This window comes from Pinus tabuliformis, chromosome X (assembly GCF_031772625.1).
Source record: "Pinus tabuliformis cultivar Carrire ecotype Pingquan chromosome X, CPIR1, whole genome shotgun sequence".
Lineage (NCBI taxonomy): Eukaryota > Viridiplantae > Streptophyta > Pinopsida > Pinales > Pinaceae > Pinus > Pinus tabuliformis.
The window spans coordinates 1288966575-1288989458 of NC_142308.1; the positions used below are offsets into that span (position 1 = coordinate 1288966575).

Below are 22884 nucleotides of genomic sequence, written 5' to 3' on the forward strand. Positions count from 1 at the left end.
AACCACTGCGTAGGCGAGCGAGTTGGGCCTATGGGCTAGTAGCGCAGAGACCCGCGATCGAATCCTGCGGAGTCACAGAAGAATTTTGCACCATAATAAACTGATTGGTCAACCAAAGAGCATATTTTGGGGAATATTCCAGGGAATATTTTGGAGAATATTCCAAGGAATATTCCTTAGAATATTCTTTTTTTTTATTTTTCCAAAATTAAAAAATCGCATTTTACTGGGCATTTTTAAAATGTGATAACTCCTCCATACAGTGTCAGTTTTTTGAACTGTTCACGGCACCAGAATCAGGAAGACGAGATCTATCCAGTCGTTCTAGTTTCAACCAATTCTGAGCAATTCAAAATTTGAGCATTTTTTCCACTTAGGACATGATCACCTGATCACACCTCCCAAATGTGAAGCTTTTGGACCTCAAAAGCTCTCTGATTACCAAAGATGAAGATGAGGAGACTGATTCTCCACTCTTCCAACCTTGAATAACTGAAATCTTCCCGACTTCATCAAATTGAGCTTCTCATAAAAAGATAAATTTTCCCTTGAATTCACTGACCGACCATTGCTAAAATTGACTGAGTCATGATGCAAATTCTTGAAATTTGCAGAACAACAACTATATTTTGTAGAAAGCATATTGTTTCTACAATGGTCAAACTTCAAAGAAGACTTAAAATAAAGTTCACCTTGCCAACTGTTCACATGGCGAATTTTTGTTGAATGAGCCCTGTACTTGTGCCGAATCCCGACCAAGTTTTCTCGCCATACCAATCTGCCATTCTGAAACCAACATTGACCCATGCTGAACTGTGTGCCCTCTTTTCTTGCATGCCTTTCCTTCTCATGGAATCTTGCACTGCTTTGCACCGACACTTCGTTCTCTGCACCAATCGACACCAAAGGTATCTTGTGCAACCTTTTGTCATCTTCTTTCAAAGATGAACTGTTATCAAACTGAAACATATCATCATTTATATTAGCAATAATATGAAAAGGAAATTGTACAAAATCTTGTTGTTTAACCATCAACAAAGTCAGATTTTGACTTGCATTAACTAGCCTTTTCAATTGCCCTACATGGACTAAAGAAGATTCTAGCTTCTTCTTATGTGCTCTCACAATGTACTCTTTTCCATCCTTGAACAAGTGATACTTATTCTCATGGCAATGGAAGATTGCCTTTCTGTCAAATAAATATGGACTACCCAACACAACACCTGTAATGTCAAGCGGTACTACATCCAGTTCAACCCAATCAACATAATGAGCTATTATGGCGAAGCGCAAGATGCACTTCTTTGAAACTTGTAAGTTTTCATCCTTGCATATTCACCCAAGTGGATAAGGCTTTGGATGTGGAATTGTCTCAAGTTTAAGCTGTTTGACCAAGTCTTCTGAGATGATATTAGCTTGAGACTCACTATCAAAAAGTTTGTCTATCTTTGTGTGGTTTGAGATTATCCTCATATGAAATAGCTCTATCCCCCTCTTCTCATTTTGAGTTTCTTTATGACAGTTTAATGTGGTAGAACTGGGACTTGTTTCTTGTACAACCTATTTCCCCTTTATGTTATTTAATACCATGGTGATACTTTTTGTCTCATTGCCTGATTCAAACCCTAAGTCCTGTTCAACAATTGCTACAATTTTTCCCTTTTCTTTGGTTTTGTCTTTGGTTTTATATTTCTCTGGTTTCAGCTCCGGATGAAGCTTCCAACAATGGTCTTTATTGTGGCTTGTTTTTGAATAGTTCTTGCAAAAGAATTTCCCTTTTCCTTTCTAGAGTTTGCAATCCTTTTTCTTCCTTTGACTTTAAAATCACTATCCTCATTTCCCTCAAAAGTGTTTTTCCTCTAGTCTCTAAATGTGTAGCTTGTACACAAACTTCGTCTAGACTAGTAGGATTGAACATAAGGACAGTATGTACAAGGTAACTATGTAAACCACCTATATATTTCAGCAAAGTATCTTGACTTTGTAAGTCTACTCCTAACAACAGTGCTCTTCTACTAAAATCTTGAGTGTATTCTTGAACACTTTGTCCTTTAGGTTGTCTAAAACTTTGCCAATTCATTATAGCCTTTTCTAAATGAGCAAGAGGATAAATTTGCTTCTTAATTATGAAAATAAATTCAGCCCATGATAAAGTAAGCTTACCATGTTTTCGAATTTCATCCTTGGTCTTGGCTTCCCACCATACCAATTTTTCTCCTTCCATCCTTAATGAGGCTAACTGAATCTTGGTGTCGTCATCCTATAAGTTCTATATCCTTGAATAAACTTCCAACTGTCTTATCCAGTTGTCAAGTTTCTTTGCATTGACTTCACTGTTAAACGTGGGTAATTGAAATTTAACATCTAGCTTTAAAAATGGACTTTTTCCATAAGATTTAGGCTTATGAGGTTGATTTACCAAGGTAGAGGATGACGATGTAGAGGAAGAGGATGACAATGGAGATGGTGGATCACCATTTCCTCCAGGTCCTGTATTTGAATTATCATCACCTTTCTTTCCTCCTGAAGATACCTCGCCTTCTTTCTAATGTTTAGACCCTTCTCCAACCAACCTATGATTCCTTTCTTGGTATAATATTCTTACCATCTCAGTCATGTCCAAAAAAGCTTTTCTGAATACCCATTCTTCTTCTCTTGGATCCATGTCTTTAGGAACTTCTCCTTCCCTTTCAGACATACTTGAAGCTTCTTCTAAGGCTATTGAGGGTGAATTAGAAGGTGGAGATAATGGCACCCTGGCCCTCCTTGGTTGAGGATTATCTTGTGCTCTAACCAATTGTCCTTTCCCTCTTTGAAGTTTAAGCCTGGTAAGCATTAAAACTTGCAAAACAATCAAAAATATCTTTGCACAAAAATAATACTCAAAACTTGAGCTTCGATACCAACTGATCTGAAAATGAAACTACTTGTATTTTTTGTTCAAGGTATTCATTTCCATTAAATTATATGTGCAAACTGTTATTCATGTCTTGTAATTGAAACAAAGTGTTTTTGGTAAATTTCTGAGTCTTATGTGTGAAGGAGTGTTATTTCATTTTACTGTTTAGCATATCAAATCTGAAAAACACAGCAAGATAAAATCCAATAATATAACACAACAGCTGATAAGGAAATTCACCCCTTCTGGGCTACATCTGCCGGGTCCAAGGCCCCCAAATGGGCATGTCCTTTCTCTTATTAGATGCTCAAATTGGTTATACAGTGATAAGAAATCCTAAACAGGAAAAATAAGCCATGAAAATGAGTTCAGAACACAGAAAATAGTCAAGAATGACTTTTGTTTCACCTCCAATAGAACTTAACCATAGTCTAATACAACTCCAACACTCCCTAGGCCCTGATGGCTCTCCAAGCTTCTTTGCTGAAAAAACACCTAAATATGAGCTCCGTTGGCTCTTGAACCTATACCATTGGCTTTGGAATGCTTAGAATACCCAAAATCAAAAAAAAAAATCACTCCAAAAGGATCTCCCTAGTCAAAGTTATAACCTCCAGAAGTTTTTCTCCAGTTTGACCCAAAACAACTCCACTAAATGTGGGTTAACTATAGTTAACCCCGCTAATTTTGGCAACTACACCTAAAATGGCAGTCTCTGCCAAATTGACCACTAGCTGATGTCACTGCCAGCGGTAATGGTGCATGTGACTACATGAACTGAACCCTTAACCATCAGGGTTGAGGTTTATCTGCTAAGTCTATTCCTTTGGTTCCACGCTAGGGTCTTATGGATAGGGGGCTAGCCCTTAGGGGTTTGCCCCTTTCTTTGCCCAAATGAAACTTGTTTAAAATTTAAATATGCAATGTGAACATATGTTGTTAAGAACCACTGTGTAGGCGGGCCGGTCAGGCTTGTGGGTTGGTAGCATGGAGATCCACGATCGAATCTTGCAGAGTCACAAAAAAAATTTGCACTATAATAAATTGCAGTCTTGGGGCCACATGGCGGCCTCTGGGTAGGCCACGTGTCAACTCCAAATTGGTCAACCAAACAGCATATTCTGAGGAATATTTTGGCCAATATTCTAGGGAATATTTTGGAGAATATTCTAGGGAATATTCCAAAGAATATTCTTTTTTTTAATTTTTTCCAAAATTCAAAAATTGCAGTTTACTAGGCATTTTTAAAATGTGATAACTCCTCCGTACGGTGTCAGTTTTTCAAACCATTCATGGTGTCGGAATCAGGAAGACGAGATCTATCCTGTCATTCTGGTTTTAACCAATTCTGAGCAATTGAAAATTTGAGCATATTTTCCACTTAGGACATGATCACCTGATCAATTCGTTTCAAGCTTCTTCACTAAGGGATCCTAAAAACACTATGTCTTACCTATTATAGTCACATGGGAAATTTGGCACAAGGAGATTTCTGTAAATAAAGTGATGTCTTGGGTCTTTCTAGTAGGGACTAGTTATGTGAATTGGGTTTTCTTTTGCAACACTATGTCTTACCTGGGAAATTTGGCACAAGGAGATTTCTATAAATAAAGTGATGTCTTAGGGCTTTCTAGTAGGGACTACTTATGTGAGTTGGGTTTTCTTTTGCATTCTACTCTCACTGTATCTCAAGAAAATTTTGGGTCATGATATCAATAAAGAAGTTTAATTTAATGCATCTTGATGGACATAAGCTATAATTTTAGGTTTTTGAGGACTCTATTTTAACTATTAAATAGACCATTGTTGATCACTAGGTTCTTAACTTGGATTTGCTTCATAACACAAGAATTGAAAACAATATCATCCCAATTTCAGTGTATTAGCTTCAAGCACATTTTCCATTAACTAAGCATTAATGTTGATATTTTATCCAATAATGTATTTCTCATTAATTTAATCAAGTTAATTATGCAGGATTTTGATGAGGGACAATTGCTCCACATAAAGGAGAGATAATTATGAGAGGTATATGTGTTTTTACTAATAGTGGTGATTAACATGTGTTGGTTGAATATGTGTCTTTACTGATAGTGGTGATTGACATGCGTTGGTTATATATGTATCTTTACTAATACTGATGATTGCCATATGCTGGTTGTATATGTGTCTTTACTAATAGTGGTGATTGACATGTGTTGGTTATATGTGTCTTTACTAATAGTGGTGATTGACATGTGTTGGTTAATTTGCTGCTTTTTTTTAAGGACCTGCATCATTGCTATTAATTTTTCCTGTCTCAGATATGTTCATTTTATGTATCACTTTCGGTTGGTTCTAGTGTTTTTTAGATTGGTGATCATTACAGAGTGCTACTGTCATTTATGTTCATCCTACCTTATATTTTTGGTTATGAGTCCTTTTTACACTTTTAGTAGCACAAAATGCCTAAAAATATATATTTATATTTATTTTTAAATCAAATATTTTTTCCATGAAAATAATAACAAAACTAAAAAATTATATACATTTGACAATTACACCAATTAAGAAAATAACTAATATCATTTAATTTAGGCTTCTATGATCCATATTATGAAAAGTAAGAAAAAAGTTTGATAAAAATCATATCATCATATTAATAATATCACATTTCCAATTACTACACTAACTATTGATAATAAATGAGTTCATAATTTTAAAAACCAATTTTATTTTTATAACGTAAATTCATTAATAATATCAAAATGTTAACCAATGATGCATATTGCATAACACTAAAATTAGTTAGCATTAGTTGATATTGATAACATTATCATATAATAATATCAATAAAATAATTGTTTTATTGAGTTTGTGGAAAGATAAATTGATTAGATACCATTTTCTTAATATAATATTTGCAATGGTCAAAATAATTATGAACAATAAATCAATTGATAATTTTGAAATCCTATTTCTTTTCATTTTCATATTATAAAATGACTAATAATACCAAAAATATTAATGAATTAAACATATATAATATTATTAAAATTAGTTAGTATTAATTCATAGTATATCCTAAACTAAAATTAGTTAATATTAATTTATATTAATAACAATATCATATATGAAAAAAAGTTTCCCGTTAACTTTCTTGAATTCTCAACTAATTAGATACCTTTACTTAACATGCAGAATAATTATTTTATATTTTTTTTTAAATTTAATTATATATTTTTGTATTTTCCAAAATATATTTTTAAATAAATAAATTTAGAACTTTAAAATACACTTAATTTATATAAATAACTTAAATATACCATTTTCAATAAATTTAAATAAAACTCTTTAAAAATCTAATTTAAAAAAATATTAAAACCATAACAATTTGAATACATCACTTTTCACAGATTGACTTTTTCATAAAGATTCTTTAGAGAATATTTTGACGTCATAAATAGCATTATGACTCACTTTTGTAACATTTCGACTAGATTAATAATATCATGAGTTACTTTTTAGTATAGGTTTTTACCAGCTAAACCATCTTAGTGGTCACTCCCATAATCTCTTGGTTGAAAAAAAGCCCCAAGATTTAAGCAAATCTCAAAGTAAACTTTTCCCCATAAAGGAATACCCATTCCAATCTTTACTCACATGAAGATCAAATAAGGGAGATGATATTATTATTTAAGATTTTGGAATTGCTTTCTACCACAACCTCCTTGAGTGTTGTTTATGGTTTTTAGGGTTAAGTTATTTAGAAATGCTTACTTTAACACTACTTTCTAATCTGGATTGGGCTAGAGATAAATCGTAGGAACTATGGGTGATTTTTGTTGGTTGTTCTAAGTGATTATAGGCACTATAAATATGCCTCGCAGTGGAACTAACAGTTTCTCCAACTATTCATCTCTCTGAAACTTGAGTTGCTTCAGTGACACTAGCCCTACGAGCATCCCTGACATCTATAACCTCTTCCCAATTGCATTGCCTTCACTGTGTTTGATAGAAGATCTTGGATACCATGGTCTTCCCTTCCTTCTCTTCTTCCTATGAACCCAAATGATATTGATGCATCAACCAATTTATTTTCTCGGGATTCTTGTGCTTCCCAAAGTTTGTGTACAGTACTAAGATTTTCTTACAATGCTTCTGATTGCCATTAACCAACACTGGTCTCATTTTACCACGCATGTGCCATCTCGTTTTTCCTTCGCTTCTCTTAGCACGGGCTGCCTGTACCTTTCTCTCTTTTTTGGTGCTTGTTGTGTATGCTTTTGAAGATCAATGGAAAAAATGCCTTATCAAACCATCACAAGATATTCCTATAATGAAAAGATAAACTCACAGTTTAAGTAGGAATAACATGGAATAACAATGCAAAATAATTGATCGAGAAGAATAATTGGTAGTTTAACAAAGAATAATAGGGAATAATGTAGTTGTAGATAACTAAATGCATAAGATTATCAATCAACATGCTTATTAAAGGAATTGATTATGCTTATTAGATTAACAACAAAAACGTAGTCTATTTGTTCTACTTTTTGGAGTTTTTTAGGTATATTTTTGGTTTAATTTGTCTAGAATCCTGTAGGGATTTCTTGGAAACACAAGTTTGAGTTGTAAACACTCCACAATCCTAGTTCTCGAGAGTTTTTTCATGGTGTTGAATCTATATAGTCAAAACCCCATTTTAAATAACGAAAATTAAGATTTGGCCAAAAAAAACCAAGATAATTGTTGTTTGAAGGTTTATGTAATTGGGTTTGTCAAAATGTTACATTGGAGATTGATGCATAGTGTGCATTTTTTTCAACCAGAATGATCATCAAAAAACCTAGTTTGTAACTCTAAATGTCTACTATAAAGATGTACATTGTGGATCAATCTATGATGCAACATTATAACAAATTAGATAACTATCTTTAAGAATAATACACACCCTGAATTTTTCTTTTGAGAATAATACACACCTGGAAATTTTTTTCTGCATGTGAATAGCAGATCTCGTCTTCCACTCCAATTGTAGGAATGAAGTCATCAATCAAAGGATGAGGGGCAAAATTATCAAAGTTGACAATTCCTTGTAGATGTTCTATCAACTCTTGATCTGTAGGGTTAAATTTTACATCACAAGGAAGCTTAAGCCAATCTTGAAGAGCCTGTAACAAACAAACATCTCGTTATGAGCACAATCATATAATTTTAGGAGTAAAAATTGTATGCTCTCCTCCCTTATTTTGAACAAAGCCAAAATAACGGATGAGATTGTTAGCTATAAAGGTCTAAAGGGTTAACTCAATTTGATTTCACTTGATATTATTAAGCATTTCATTAATTAGAATGAATATTGTGAGTGTAAATATTTTATGCAAGTGAGTGAAAATCCCTTACTAAAGTTATAGGTGACTTATAACCCTAACAACAAAATATGGTCATGTCTATGCTTCAAATATGCAACAAAATGTTAGAAAAACCCTGAAGCAAAAGATAATATACAAATAGAAACATATAACAATAGAAATAAAAGTGTAGCAACCCAATGGATAATATGAATAAGCAATTTTATTAATCAAAATGATACACCTAGTGAGGAGAACTTATAAACTTGGGTCTATAGATCCCCCTCTATGGGATGGGTCCTTCTTGACCTTGTGCTTCAACAACATGCTTCTCTCTCTCAATATGTGATATGCAATGGGGAAAAAAAGATGTTTGAACTCAAGTGGGAGCTCAAATGTTATGGGATGATAATGGGGACGATAAAAATAGTCATGGTGAAGAATGGAGAGAAACCCCTCTATTTATAACAATATATTGGAATAGATTGAGAATTAGAAAATAATAAAATATTATTGGCTAAATCATAATCTAGCCTTTGTAGATATTTTACTATAATTTTTTGAGAGGGAAAAGATATTCAAAATGGTAAAATATTTTTATTAAGAAAGTGGTTAAAGTAATTAACAAGTAAAAATGATTTATTAATCACTTTGTGAGGAATTAGACAAATATGAATTTGAAATAATCATTAAATAACAATTTAACAATTATCTCAAAAAGAAAATAGGGAATAAATGAGGAATAATAAATAAATAATGGTTTATTTAAGTATTCCAAGGTGATTAAGTCAAAAGTGACAAGAAATGGTTATCAAATAATGATTTAATAATTATTTCTGGAGAATTTTAACTAAATAATGATTTATTTAATTATTTTCATGGGGTTTTTTTATTTTAATGATAATAATTTAGAAAAATGGTTTACTAAATTATGTATTATAGTGAAAGTGGGTTTTACCATGGTAAAATTAATCCTACATGGTGTATTTTGATCCACCTTGGATAATAAAAAAAATTCCCCCAACGTAAGAGTGTCAGGAGCAAACCATACGACAGAAATATGTTGTAGATTGCACTTTCACGAGACACCGAAGTGGGAGAGAGAAAGAGAGACAGAGAGAGAGAGAGAGTTGAAGCAAGGCAAGGAAGGACTGAGAATGGATGGGGTGAGACCTTATTTGATAGAAGTTTCCTTCTAATGGTAAGTACATAATCCCAAATGAGGCTACGGAGGCATACCCATACCCGCCAACATAACTGAGTACAAATAATAATGATGTGCCCAACAATGTGGGTCTAAAAAAAAAAGTACATGATACATGAGATGTTGGCATCAATAGGCCAAAAAGTGATACAATGATATAATGAGTCTCATATACATAATGTGCCTGAAAAACAGAGGTCAAGAGTGGATATAATAACATCTGCTAATCTGAGTACATGAGACATAATGCCCCCCAAAAACTAAGAGGAGGGGGGATATCATAACCAAATAAGCATTTTTGAACAGGAAAGGGCTCTAAATATCTAAATGGACTATCTAAAGGAGACATGCATGTTGTGGGCTCTACAAAAGGCGAAAATCGAACTAGTCAAATCTATGGAACTGCATCTGAGGCTAGATCATGACTTGTTGTCATCTAAGCATATGGGGGGCTACCTATAGGGCCACACCCTCATGAGGTTTGGAACATCTCACACACACCCAGGGAAATGATGGTACAATCTACTAGATCATTGGACAATCAAGTGCACAATTCTTGATCATGCAATAATGAGTTGAAGTCGAGCACATAAGAAAAAACCAATTCAAATGGAAATAATGATTCCATTTCCTTGATCTGAGGTTCCAGATAATGATGAAGGCTAAAACCAAGGTACACCACCCTATAAACTACTCTCGTGAAATAAATGTGCTAAAGTCGACCGAAGACGGCTCGCCAAAGTTGAGGCAATGAGGATTCCTCAATAAAGGTGTGACGATCATAGAAATGTGACTAATAGATTGACACCGGGAATGATGATGGAGGAATAAGATGAGTGTTGGACTGACAACTTCCCTTGTCAGAGAATAATATGCATGGTTGACCTCGCAGCGACTAACTCAATTACAGAGGGGGTGGTCAATTACTCATATGGAGGCTTTTTAAAGATAGGTCAGAATAGCTGGAGGATGAATGTGAACAAAATGGGATGAATGTAATGCAAATATGGATGATGTATTATAACAAGACTTAATGGGACTCTTAAGAAACTCCACGGATATAAGGGTGACTCATCTCTGATGCTCTGAGCAAGGGTAGCTCCATGATGTTTCCACATGGGAAAGACCCAAAGGGTACCATAAAAATAGGAGTAAATAATGGTTACTCACGATGAAACTCGAAACCTAATTCAACAAGTGGAAAGGCGAAGTGGTGCCAGAGTACAAGTGACTCATATGAAGAGATTTGATTTTGATAAGTGGCAAAATGAGACGTCATGGAAAGAATGGCTTTCTGATGAAGTTTCAAATTACAAAAAGCAAAGAGAGACCCATTATATTGCTCGGTGAGAGATTTCCAATGGTGATGATAGTTTGTCAAACTGAGCTACGGTTTGCTCATAATGGTCAATCGAAAAACTAGGGTTTTTCCTATAAAAAGGCTTATTGTCCCCAAATTCAATTCATTCGCATATTAATTTGTTTAATAATTTGGAGAGGAGGAGGAGGAGGCCCTAAATCATGGTGATCTTGTAGCGGACAAACCGACCATTGGAATTTGGATTTGCAACTTTTAGGTAGGTGGCCTAAACTTACTCATCATTTTCAGTGGATTAGATTTTTTTACATTAGGGCTTCATTAGGCTAAGGGAAACTCTTGCCCTTCCTCACAGTCGCAGTGCAATGGTTGGGCCTTTTTCTACACTCTGGTGCACAAAAAAGAGGATGAAAAGTGCACCTACTGCAATTTTTGGAGGAAAAAATTGCGCCCAAGACCTAGGGGAAGAACAATGCTATGGGTTTCCATGAATTTAAAGCTAAGGTTTGAAAATTTATGTAATGAATCTGAACTAGCAAAACCTGATCGTATTTTATAGGTATGACAGAGTTAAATTTGGTATCGCGAGAATGAGACTTTGATGATCTTCCCACTAAGATTCAAGGGAATCAGGTTGTCAAAGGGCCTCTAGCATGGTATGAGCTACTCAAGTTCTTGGACAACCCATCAATGAGGGTGGGTGAGCCACTTTTATCTCAAATTTTGAGCCATTAGGACCTAGATTAGGAGGGACTTAGGATCAAGATCACTATTTAGGACATATACTTTTTGACAAGTTTTCCACCCTTGGGAGTGGTGGGAGAGATCCATACAGTGCTACCTCGTGGGAGTCATATTGGAGATTTTATGGATCGTCACTATGTACTAGGTACTTAGGTAAAGGAAACAAGTATCCAAATACAATATTTGGAGAGACTAGAGACATGGGCTACAATTGTAGCAATGGTGTGAATCTTGGGTAGCCATGCCTTCCACTATGTCACTAAAGGGTAGTTGGTGCTAGTAGAGATTGTACAGGGAGAGAACTATTATGGCTAGGTCCAAATGTTGTTGATGAGCTTGATATGTCATTTGGGTTTATGCAGGTAGCAACTAGGGATAACTATTCATTTGGGACAATTTTTTGTTCATTCTTCTTTGAGAAGATCCCCATCATCCGACCGATTTTTTATGGTGACCCACAGGATCTCAGGATGCACCACTAGGGGCAGATACTAAGAAGGGCTAGAGGGGGAGGATTCAGACATGTGTTCTGACCTGAGTTTTTTTCTCATTGGGATCAAATTCCACTCTACATAGACAAGTATCCATATAGTGGTATGAAATTTTAGGGGGATCTTGATCTACCACTTCCACAATGGTGAGCATGGGGACTAGATGGTAAGTGATAGTTGTTATATTTTTCTTTCATGTATAGTTTAGAAAATATATGTATGTGTTACTTATTTTCAAACTTTTGGCATGCATATATAGCACTGACGAAATTGACAAGATATGTGGGACAAGCTACAACACCTGGGGCTACAGATAAGAGGGGATCGACATCAAAGCAAGGCCAGATAGTGATGCATTATTGGAGCATATCTGTTATAGGTTTGACTCGGTGTTGATCGTTGTGACAGAGCATTGGTGGCACGAGCTGGAAGATCAGTACACAGAGGCATGTACAAGTCTTCTCTCTGAGTGGCAGGCTATCCTGAGGCGTGCAACAATGGCTAGTCAAGAATTCAGAGACTTATGAGCTAGGGGATAAACCTTATTGGCATGAGACCCACTAGAGGAAAGTGATTAGGCATAGGGGCATAGGTGCACCCATTTTTGTATGTAGCATGTTATGGGAACACCAGTTGTATTTAGAGTAGTGGACTCCAAACACTATATGATGGATATTATGAAACATAATATGGTTATGCATATTTTTGACGATGTGGTTCACCATTTGTTTATTTTATGGATGTCTTCTTGTATATGCATGTGATACATGCCAATATACAATATTCTTTGCAATGGTATCTACATAGTTATTTTGCTCTCTAAGAGCATGATTGAATAAAATGGATTCAAATTCACATGCCAAAACCTTAAGTTGTAGATATTTTTTAAATAGGAAATGATTATGCACATGATAAATGTCATTCAATTGCATGATGAGTAGCATGGAATCAAGAAAAACGTGAAGGTAAAGGATGCAATGATCAAGGGAATATGCTAACAAACATATCACCGCATCATATTTAGCCTAATTATTGGTGGCATATCATATGGAGATGTTATTAGACTGGGCTAACAAATGCTAAGGGGATAAAGTAGCAAAAGCTACCGAGGATAGATTACCGGAGAAGTGACTCACACCATCGGCATAACTGATATATCGTGTGGATGATGGATCCATTTGAAAGGCACAAGAAGAAAACAAATGAAATGATGGGAGATGTGAGCTACCTATATGCAAAAAAGAACAAGCAACATGCATTTCACTGGGAAATTTTTTAGGTAGAATTTCTTCAGGTAGAGTGCATTGCAAGGGTTGGGGAGAATATCGCCCTCTAGACCCTCTAAAAGGTATGTCCCATTTCCCAAAGCGTTGAACTTCCCATGCCCGAGGACATCATGAGCTTGGTCATATATAAGAATAAAATCACCTTCATGAAAGATACAACGATGTATTTTATAATCATACTGGACTTTGGTGGGATTTTTACCGGCTTCAATGGTTTTAAATGCAACATGGCGGTCTTCATTGGTGCATGGAAGCATGATGAGTATTTTTTCTAAAGGTTTGGTGTCTGGGAAGAGTTCGAAAACAAGGTGGAGGGAGGGGATTTCACACTCAATTGGTAATACTGCTTCTTGTCCTTAAACAAGGTGGAAAGATGTGAACCCGGTGGTGGTTTTGATAGAATTTCTATAAGCCCACAACATAGGGAAGATAATTAGATGTCATTTTGTCTTGTGTTTATTCACCATCCACTGAAGCATAGTTTTAAGGATTTTATTGACAGCTTCAACATGTCCATTTCCTTGAGGGTAATAAGGCGATGAATATTGGTGTTCAAAACCCAACAGTGAGGATAGCCCATGCTAGATCTCATCTTCAAAGTATCATCCATGGCTAGAAACCAATTGTTTTGGATCCCCAAATAGAGCGATGAAATGGTTAAAGAGAAACAAGGTTGTAGTAGTTGTGGTGTTATTGAATGTGGGCATGAGTTCTTCCCATTTGGTAAAATAGTCGATTACCATGATAATATACTTATGGTTATTAGCAGATGGGGTTCCACACTCCATAAATTTAATGGCCCATTTACAAAAAGGACTAGTTACGATGATAGGATGGAGGGGAGTAGGTGGAGCTTGCACCTTCGGGGCGTGTAATGGGAAATTGGGACAATGTTTAACTATCTCAATGCAATCACTAAAGAGAGAAGTCCAAAATTATCTGACATGCATGATTTTATAGGCAGTGGCCATTTCAGAGAGATGTCCCCCATAAGTGCCACTATGACAGGCATTGAGCACTTTCTCAACTTCAGTATGGGTGAGACAATGATGAAGGACAACGTACCATGACGATAAAGGTCATCACCAATGAAGAGGTAGCGAGGGGATTGATTTTGAATGTATCATAGATGATCACGAGTAAGATGGGGGTTGAATTTCTAGGTTCAGAAATAAGTGAGGATGTTGCCATACTAGGGATCATCAATGGTTATAATGAAAAAGTTGTCATCTATAAGGTCATCATTTATCGATGGATCTCATGCACCAATAGGAAATTCAGATATGAATTCAGCAAGGGCCAGTCCTTTCTTAGTCTTGGGCATGACAAATTCCAAATCAAATTCTTGGAGGATAATGATCCAATGGGCATACTTTCCATTTATGATCTTTTGACTTAACAGGATTTCCATGGGATTGGAATTAGTCACAACCTTGGTCATATGCATAAGGATATAATGACTAAGTTTTGAATAGAGAACACAATAGCCAAGGCCAACTTCTCTTTATGGGAGTAGGACACAGGGGGTATACTAAGGTTCTTACTAACATAATAGATTATGTGCTCATTTCCAGTTCCATCTTCTTGTATGAAGACCCTAACAACTGAATAGGTGGATGTTGAAACATACAAGATGAAGTCCCTTTTAAAGTTAGTGTTGGGTGATAGAATTGAAATTCAACTCCTCAACACTTAATTATTGAACCACGACTTCATAAGCTTCGAGGCATAGCATAAGTAATGCTATGGGTTTTGGGTTCACTCTGTAAATTCTATCTCTTATCCCTGCAATTAAATCACTCAAGTTCAAAAGAACAACTTTAAAGAAATTCTTTTAATTATATTCTTGCACTGTTAATACAATGACAACATACCACTCTAGAGACTAGACACTTACTCAAAAAATAACAATCAAAGACTTTGGAAAATGTTTCAAAAGAAAACAAACTAAGGATATGTTTCAAAAGAAAACAAATTGAGGATTCATTCCAATCCATGCAAGCTCAATCATTTTGAAACTAACTTGTTCTTGCACTGAAAAACTTTTCAAAACAAATCTATTCCTACACTCAGTTATTTTACTAGAAAAGACAAAACAAATTTGATCCCGTACTATGTTCCTCTACTAGGAAAATAGAAAACCTTTGTTCCTACACTCAACAATCCTTTGTTCCTATACTAAAAATAATATTTTGCAACAAGCCTAGAATCAATTGATGCAGAAAGAAACCTTGCTTGAATCAAGATAAAATCGACAAATAAATCTGAAGATAAGATGAAGAATTTATCAAATAACAGAGAAAATATTAAACTTTTGTGCAAAAATAAAGAGATCGCCTCATAAATATAGTTTCATTTATACCTTGTTATGGTATGATTAATATTGTATTCGAGATGAAATTCTGCATTTATTAGAGATGAAAAACATTAATTCAGAAGGAATATTCAACTAATAACTTCAAACAAAAATACTCAGTTCATGTACCTGAGAAACCCAAGTAGGCAAATGATAATCTGAATTCAACAGGACCAAAAGTATGATGTAACATTGAAATCATAAATTTCTCAGAAGAAATAAACAAGTCCACTCTCACAATGACACTATCACATAATAACATTCACTAGAACGGAGGTTTTCACTTGTGTTCTACACATAAACAGTCTAAAATATATATATCAGTCACCAAGCAAGATCTAATGAATAATCTCCTTTCAACCCTGCAAATATTCACTCAAAATAACTATACGCACCATAGAGTAGATCTCAAACTCTCAACTGAAGATGTGACTTTGAAAATAAAAAGGAACTTTCCAGATCCAAATTCTTACTGCATCTTACAATAAACATAAATATTTCTGCAATATTAAACTTTAAGAAGAAAAACCAAATATGAACGCAAGAGTTCATATCTAAGCCTCTATTACTTTTTTCAAAAGGAATGCACAAGGGTTTATCTAGTCATACTCACCTGTTACAAGAAACCCTCACACACAGATAATAGCCACACCATTTACTTATCACACAATAAAATAAATAGAGGGAGAACAAGTTGGGTTGGTTGGGCCCTAGCCAACCAACTCGTTTCCTTTTTTAAGGAAATAAGTTAATCTACAAGAAAACATTTATCATCACAATAAATAGACGAAACAGATGAATGAACCTGGAATTAGACCTATTTTATTAAATAACAAAAGTCTTTGCTCAATACATATCATATAATGCTAGATACAGTCCCAGAGAGGTTGTGGAGATACAAGCTTCTTAGAATATCAACACCAAAAATTGTTCAGAGTATTGCTAGCTTATAGTCTAATCTAGCTTGACATATATATAAATTACATTTGCTCATGGACGTATCAATCTGATAAAAAAATATGAAGTTTTTTTCAACTAATCCCTAACTTTAGAAACCCTCAAATGCTCCTAGCCTTTTATAGGAAGATAGGAACAAAAATTCAGGAGCGAATGCGTGCCTTTCTCTTTGAAAGTTGAGACTGACTCCTAGTCAGACTTCTCAAATCAATGGCTTTCTAGATCTGGTGTGGGAATCGAAATAAGTGTAGGAATCTCGAGATCTTCCTGTACCATAACCACTTTGATTTTGAATTAGTGAACATGTATTGCAAAAGTAATAAGGTAATGTAAATGGTAAGTTAGATAGAAAAAGATCGACCTATTTGACCTTTAATTAAGATAAGCATACATTCTCCATTTACCCCAAGAATCTTTAAAAGAAACCAAAAATACTTGCATTGAGGTCTTATTTGAGTTGTGAAATAGAGGCTAAGTTAGGGTAATTTAGGTAAAATGTAAGACAATTATGACAACCAACATTCCCCCAACCTCATTGCTTTGTGTCTTCACACAACCACTAATCTCTGCAAAAAAAAATATATTGGAAAACCCTTACTTATCATTTATGGATCTGGATATTGATTCATGAACCCTCTTCTTTAACCTTCTTCACTTGAGCCTTCCTCATATGTCTCTCAAAATTCTTAACACAAGTTCTTAGATGTGCCACATGGAATCGCCACCTTCTGACCAGCTTCTTCAATTCAGCCACCACTACTGACAAATCTCCATTCCTAGTATTTAATGCTACATTCTAAGTTTCCACACACCTATTCAAGACCTCAAGCTCATGAATCTGTTGTTTCAACTTTTGAGTTTTATTTACCTTCTTCCCAGGAGAAGAGTCCTTCAATTCCCCCTTTTCCTTTTGTTCTTCCTGTATATTCATTTTTTCCACCATGGATGCAAGAGGAACATCATACTCATGCTCTTATTCTTTATTATTCTCCTGAACTCCTTCTTGTTCCACCTCTTGCTCATGGGTCACCTTCCATCTTTTGGCCTTATTCATCAAATATGCCAAAGGAACATCATTTTCATCCGCCTTCTCCTTGTTCTCTTGACTCGTGACAGGGGTTTCCATTACTACTACTCCTTCCAAGAGAGAGAGATTATCTTACACATATATATTTTCCATGGGGATATCCAATGGAGGTTCTTCAGGAGAAACACAATCTCTCCTAGATGACTCAGAGTCCTCAATGACCTTGACCTCAGATGGAGTCGCAGGTTTCAATGTCTTCCTGCTAGAATAAAACCCTCGTGTTATTCTTTGGGGTGGTTCTGGCACCACAATCTTGATTTTCACACTCTTCTTTACCTTTTGGCCTTTCCTTTCCTGTTGCTCTATTTTCTGAGGCCAAGTAGTCCTAGGTTGTTTATCATGTTTACCTCCTTACTTTTTTTCCTTTATGATGTTGGTGATCTGATAATCACCCTTGAGTGACCTCAGTTAATTAATTAATGAATGAAGGTATTATAGACTCATGTGTTGGTGTGTGTATATGTTATTTTAGGCAACGGATCGATCAAATTGCAGAATACACAAACACTCAAGAATGGAAAACAGCAATAGAAACATAGTAAGAAAATACAAGAACACAACAGTTAATAAGGAGTTCACCCTATCCTCCAGGGCTACATCTCTGATCTACCTCTCAGTGGTGGCCTTCTTTTATTGTGTCTTTAAAGCAGAGATTACAATGAGGAGGTCAACTTGAGTCTCCTAAAACAGAACAATGTTTGGTAGGGTGGTTCTTGGATCCCCTAAGCCACTAGAGTACACAGACTCTTTTCCTTACCAGAACTTGACCTCTCTGGTCTTTAATGGGAGGAGCCCAATGTGGTGCTCAATTCCCGACAGATCCTCTCAGGGATTGCTCGATGCTGCCTTATGCTGTAGGTCAGCTCGGCTCTCTGTCTTTTCTGCTCTTTGCTTCACTGTCTCTTCTTTTCTCTGTCTTCGTCTTCTTTTCTCTGTCTTCGTCTTCTTCTCTCTGGTTCTTCCTCTCAGTGTCCCCCTGTCTTTTTGTTCTCTATTCATGGATTTAAAACCAATAGATCTCATGACTGCTCTCTTCCCCTTCTGCCTCCGTCAGATCACCTGCTGTTGCTCACTTGGAATTCCCTACATCTCGGCATCATTATCAATGGTTCACAGGGAGTGGCCACTTTTCCTCCTACGAACTGCGCCAGTTCTTCCTCGTCAGTTCAGTTTTTCGGTTACATCATGGAATGAGTCATCCGCCATCTCAACGATCAAATCGAACCTCAAATCCTTATAGATCGTAGTTGAATCCCCTGTCAAATCCAGTTCTTTCATCGGGCGTGTTCTCATCCATTAGATCTGGAGCCCCCAGATCCTATGACATTTGCTCATTTCGCGCAGTTGACTTGCTCAACTGTTAGCGTGCGATGAGCGGCAATTTTCTCTCTCCTCCGCCTACCATGCATTGGGCGCTGAGTGGAATCACTCATTTTTCTCCAAATTCACTTACTGCCCAAGGGTGCCCCCGATATACCGCCGATTTTGGGAGTGCTGGTCCCGCCTTTAGCCTTTAGCACTTTCCCCACGGCTTTCCCGGCTTCCATGCAATCGAGCACTTCGGGGCTTTCCTTCTTGATGGGTTTTGCCAAGTGATGTGCGATTAGCACTAATCGCACATCAGAAATGGTATCCTTTTCCCGATCCAGGCTTCCCAAGTGTCAGTTTGGCCTCCTACGTAGTCTCCATGGGCCTCGGTCAGCGCGCTTTGACCGAGGTCCTCGTCGTTCCTCACTAGCTACCAACTACCACTGTTCAAAGGTCTTCCTGATCGCTCTATGTTCTTGAATTCGAAGTTTTGTCCTGATTTGATACAGTCATGGTGCTATGATAATCTTCATGGATCCAATTTGGATCACGACCTTCCCACTGAAAAAGCTTTTGGACCACCAAAAGTTGGTTTTCAAGCATCAACTAAGTGAGGGTACAATTGTCTCACTTGTTCAATCCCTTTCTACTTTGCACTACTCAGCTTAGAACCCTTGAGCCCTACTCTGAGGTACTCAACATCTCCTCTGCGCGTTGTCCTCACCTTCCTGTCTAGAACTATGTCTTCCTGCAATTCATTAATGTATTCAAGTAGCAGGTCATCAATAGAAGGCAATTGACTCTGCTCTTCGGGATCCTCAATTAGTGAGGGTTCAAACAATCTCAAGCAATCTGCATTTACGATTGAGTAGATGTGCATGTAAGCTGGTAGATCAAGGCAAAAAGCATTCTCACCAATCTTCTCAATTATTTTGAAAGATCCATACTTGATAGGCTTTAGCTTTTTACCTTCACCTTGCATCCTATCCTTGCTGATATATAGCCAGAATTGGTCACCAACTTGGAAACTATGCTCCATCCAATACTTATCATGACTTGCCTTGTATTTGGTTTGGCTCTTTTCCAACTATTCCTATACTGCCTGGTGGATCTCTTGGATTTTTTCAATGAACCTAGTTGCCCTGTCCACATCACTGTGTCCATCAACTATGGTATCTTTACCAAAGACAAAATCAAAAGGAGACCTTGGTGTGAAACCAAAATAGGTCTCAAAAGGAGATCTCTGTGTAGAAGAATGTTTTGCTCTGTTGTAAGCATGCTGCACAAAACACAAATATTCATCCCAAAGCCTAGGATGTTTGCTGCAATATCCTCTGAGTAATTGGATCACTGTCCTGTTAACTACTGTCTGGCCATTAGTTTGTGGATGAAAAATTGTTCCTTTCTTCAATTTGGTGTCCATCAGTTCCCACAAACTTGACCAAAACTTCCTGACAAATCAGGTGTCTCAATCAGATATAATGGAAGTGGGTAATCCAAAATGAACCCATACATGTTCAAAGAACAGTTTTGTAGTTTGTTTAGCTGTAATTAGTTTGTTACAAGGTATTAAAATACACATTTTGCTGAACCTATCCACAACAACATATAGATAATCATGACCTTTCATAGATTTAGGCAGTCCTCCAACAAAATCCATGGAAACGCTTTCCCAAGGGTGAGAAGGAACTGGTAATGGAGTGTACAAGCCTAGTTTTCTATTGCTGTGCTTGCCTTTAGCACACATAGTACACGCTATTACATATCTAGAAACTGTCTCATTCATTTTTGGCCAATAACAAAATCTTTGCAGCTGTGCAACTGTTTTACTTACCCCAAAGTGACCTAATATCAAAGAAGTGTGTGCTTCCCTAATTATCTTTACTCTCTCAGTTTGTGGAATGCATAACTTTCCATAATGGTATAAGAGTCGATCCTTTACATGATAATCCAATTCTTCTACTCGTTTGCCTTGACTTAAAGTTGCATATACATCTTTAAAATCTATATCTTGAGCATATTGTTCAATGTAGCTTTCATGTAGCACAAAATTATGCTTAAGTATAGTAGATGCATTTATAATAGGTCTAGATAACATGTCTGCAACTTTATTATGTATGCCTTTTTTATATCTGATGACTAAATGAAACTATTGTATAAAACCCATCCATCTATAGTGTCTTGATTGCTGCAACTTAGTTTGGGAGTGTAGACATTGAAGTGGTTGATCATCAGTATGTATCACCGTCTCTTTGCCCATTAAGTAATGTTTCCACTTTTTCACACTCTGAACTAATGCATACAATTCTTTATCATATGTAGGATAGTTAACTACTGCAGGATTAAAAGTCTCAGAATGATAACATATGGATTTACCGTGCTGTGTCAACACTACTCCCATGGCATAGTCACTGGCATTTGTTTTGATCTCAAATGGCCTTTGAAGATTAGGCAGTGCTAGCACAGGTGTTGTACTAATCTTTTCTTTCAAGGTTTCAAGGATTTCTGATGTTTGCGTCCCCACTAAAACACCTTGTTCAATCCTGTTAAAGCATGTAAGGGAGCTGCAATTGAGGAAAAGTTAGAAACTTCATCCAATATTGTGCTGCCCCTAAGAAGCTTCTCACTTTTGTAGCATACTTGGGTTTAGACTAGTTTACAATGACTGCCACCTTAGAGGGATCTATCTTCAATTCACCACCCCCTACTATATGACCCAAATAATTCAAAGATGTTTTGCCAAATTCACATTTTCAAAGTTTAACATGAATTTTTTCTCATTTCAAAACATCTAATGTCTGCTTAACATGCTTTAAGTGTTCTTCCCATGTTTTACTAAAAATCAGAATGTCATCCAGATACACAATAACAAAATCATCAAGAAAAGGTTTGAGTACATCATTCATTAATCTCATGAAAGTAGCAGGAGCATTAGTTAAGCCAAAAGGCATAACTAGCGACTCATACAATCCTTGCTTTGTTTTGAAAGTATTCTTCCATGCATCTTGTTCTATAACTCTGACCTCTGATGGTATCCACTGTGCAAGTCTAGCTTGGTGAAATAAACAGCTTCTTTCAATTGATCTAAAAGATCATCTATGTGAGGAAGGGGATAACAATTTTTTATTGTTATCTTATTGAGTGCTTGGTAATCAATGCACATTCTCCACGAGCCATCCTTCTTTCTCACCAAAACGATTGGTGACCCACATGGCGATGTGCGAGGTCTAATGAACCCCTTCTCGAGCAACTCCAGCACCTGCTTCTTGATTTCAGCGTTCTCTAAAGCAGAAAACCTATACATTCCAATGTTAGGTAATGGAGCATCTTGCTGCAAAATAACATCATGTACTATTTCCTTTTTGGGTGGTAGACCTTTAGGTTCTTGAAACAAGATATCATACTCTGAAACAACCTTTTCTAAATCAGCTTTCTATTTAGCATTACAGCCCTCAAATACATTGGTTTTATCAGGTTTCTTTTCCTTTACAACCATCAGTAAGAATTGTTTGCATGAATTTATCATTCTTTTCATCTGCCTAGAGTTTATGAGAGCATAATTATTCTTGAGCTTATGATCTCTTACAAAGTATTCGATTCCATCTTTGACAAGTAGATACTTGTTCTCATCTCTATAGAATATAGCTTTCCTATCATACAAGTAAGGGCTTCCTAAAACAATTCCACATATATCCAAAGGAATTATGTCTAACTCAACCTCATCTACAAATGTTGACCCAAAAGAAAACTTGAGTTTGCACTGTCTAATCACTTGTAGTTGTGTTTTATCATTCAACCATCCTAATGGGTATGGTTTCTTGTGAGGTGTAGTTGCTAATCCCAATTTCTTTACAATTGCTTCAGAAATTAAATTTACTTGTGAGCCACTATCAAACAAAGT

At 36.1% G+C, this 22884-nt stretch overlaps 1 pseudogene; it reads right to left on the reverse strand.

Annotated features, from left to right (window-relative positions):
- Nucleotides 1-6793: 6793 nt before the first annotated feature.
- LOC149144761 (NAC domain-containing protein 75-like) overlaps nucleotides 6794-22884 on the reverse strand; it is a 61399-nt pseudogene continuing 45308 nt past the window's right edge.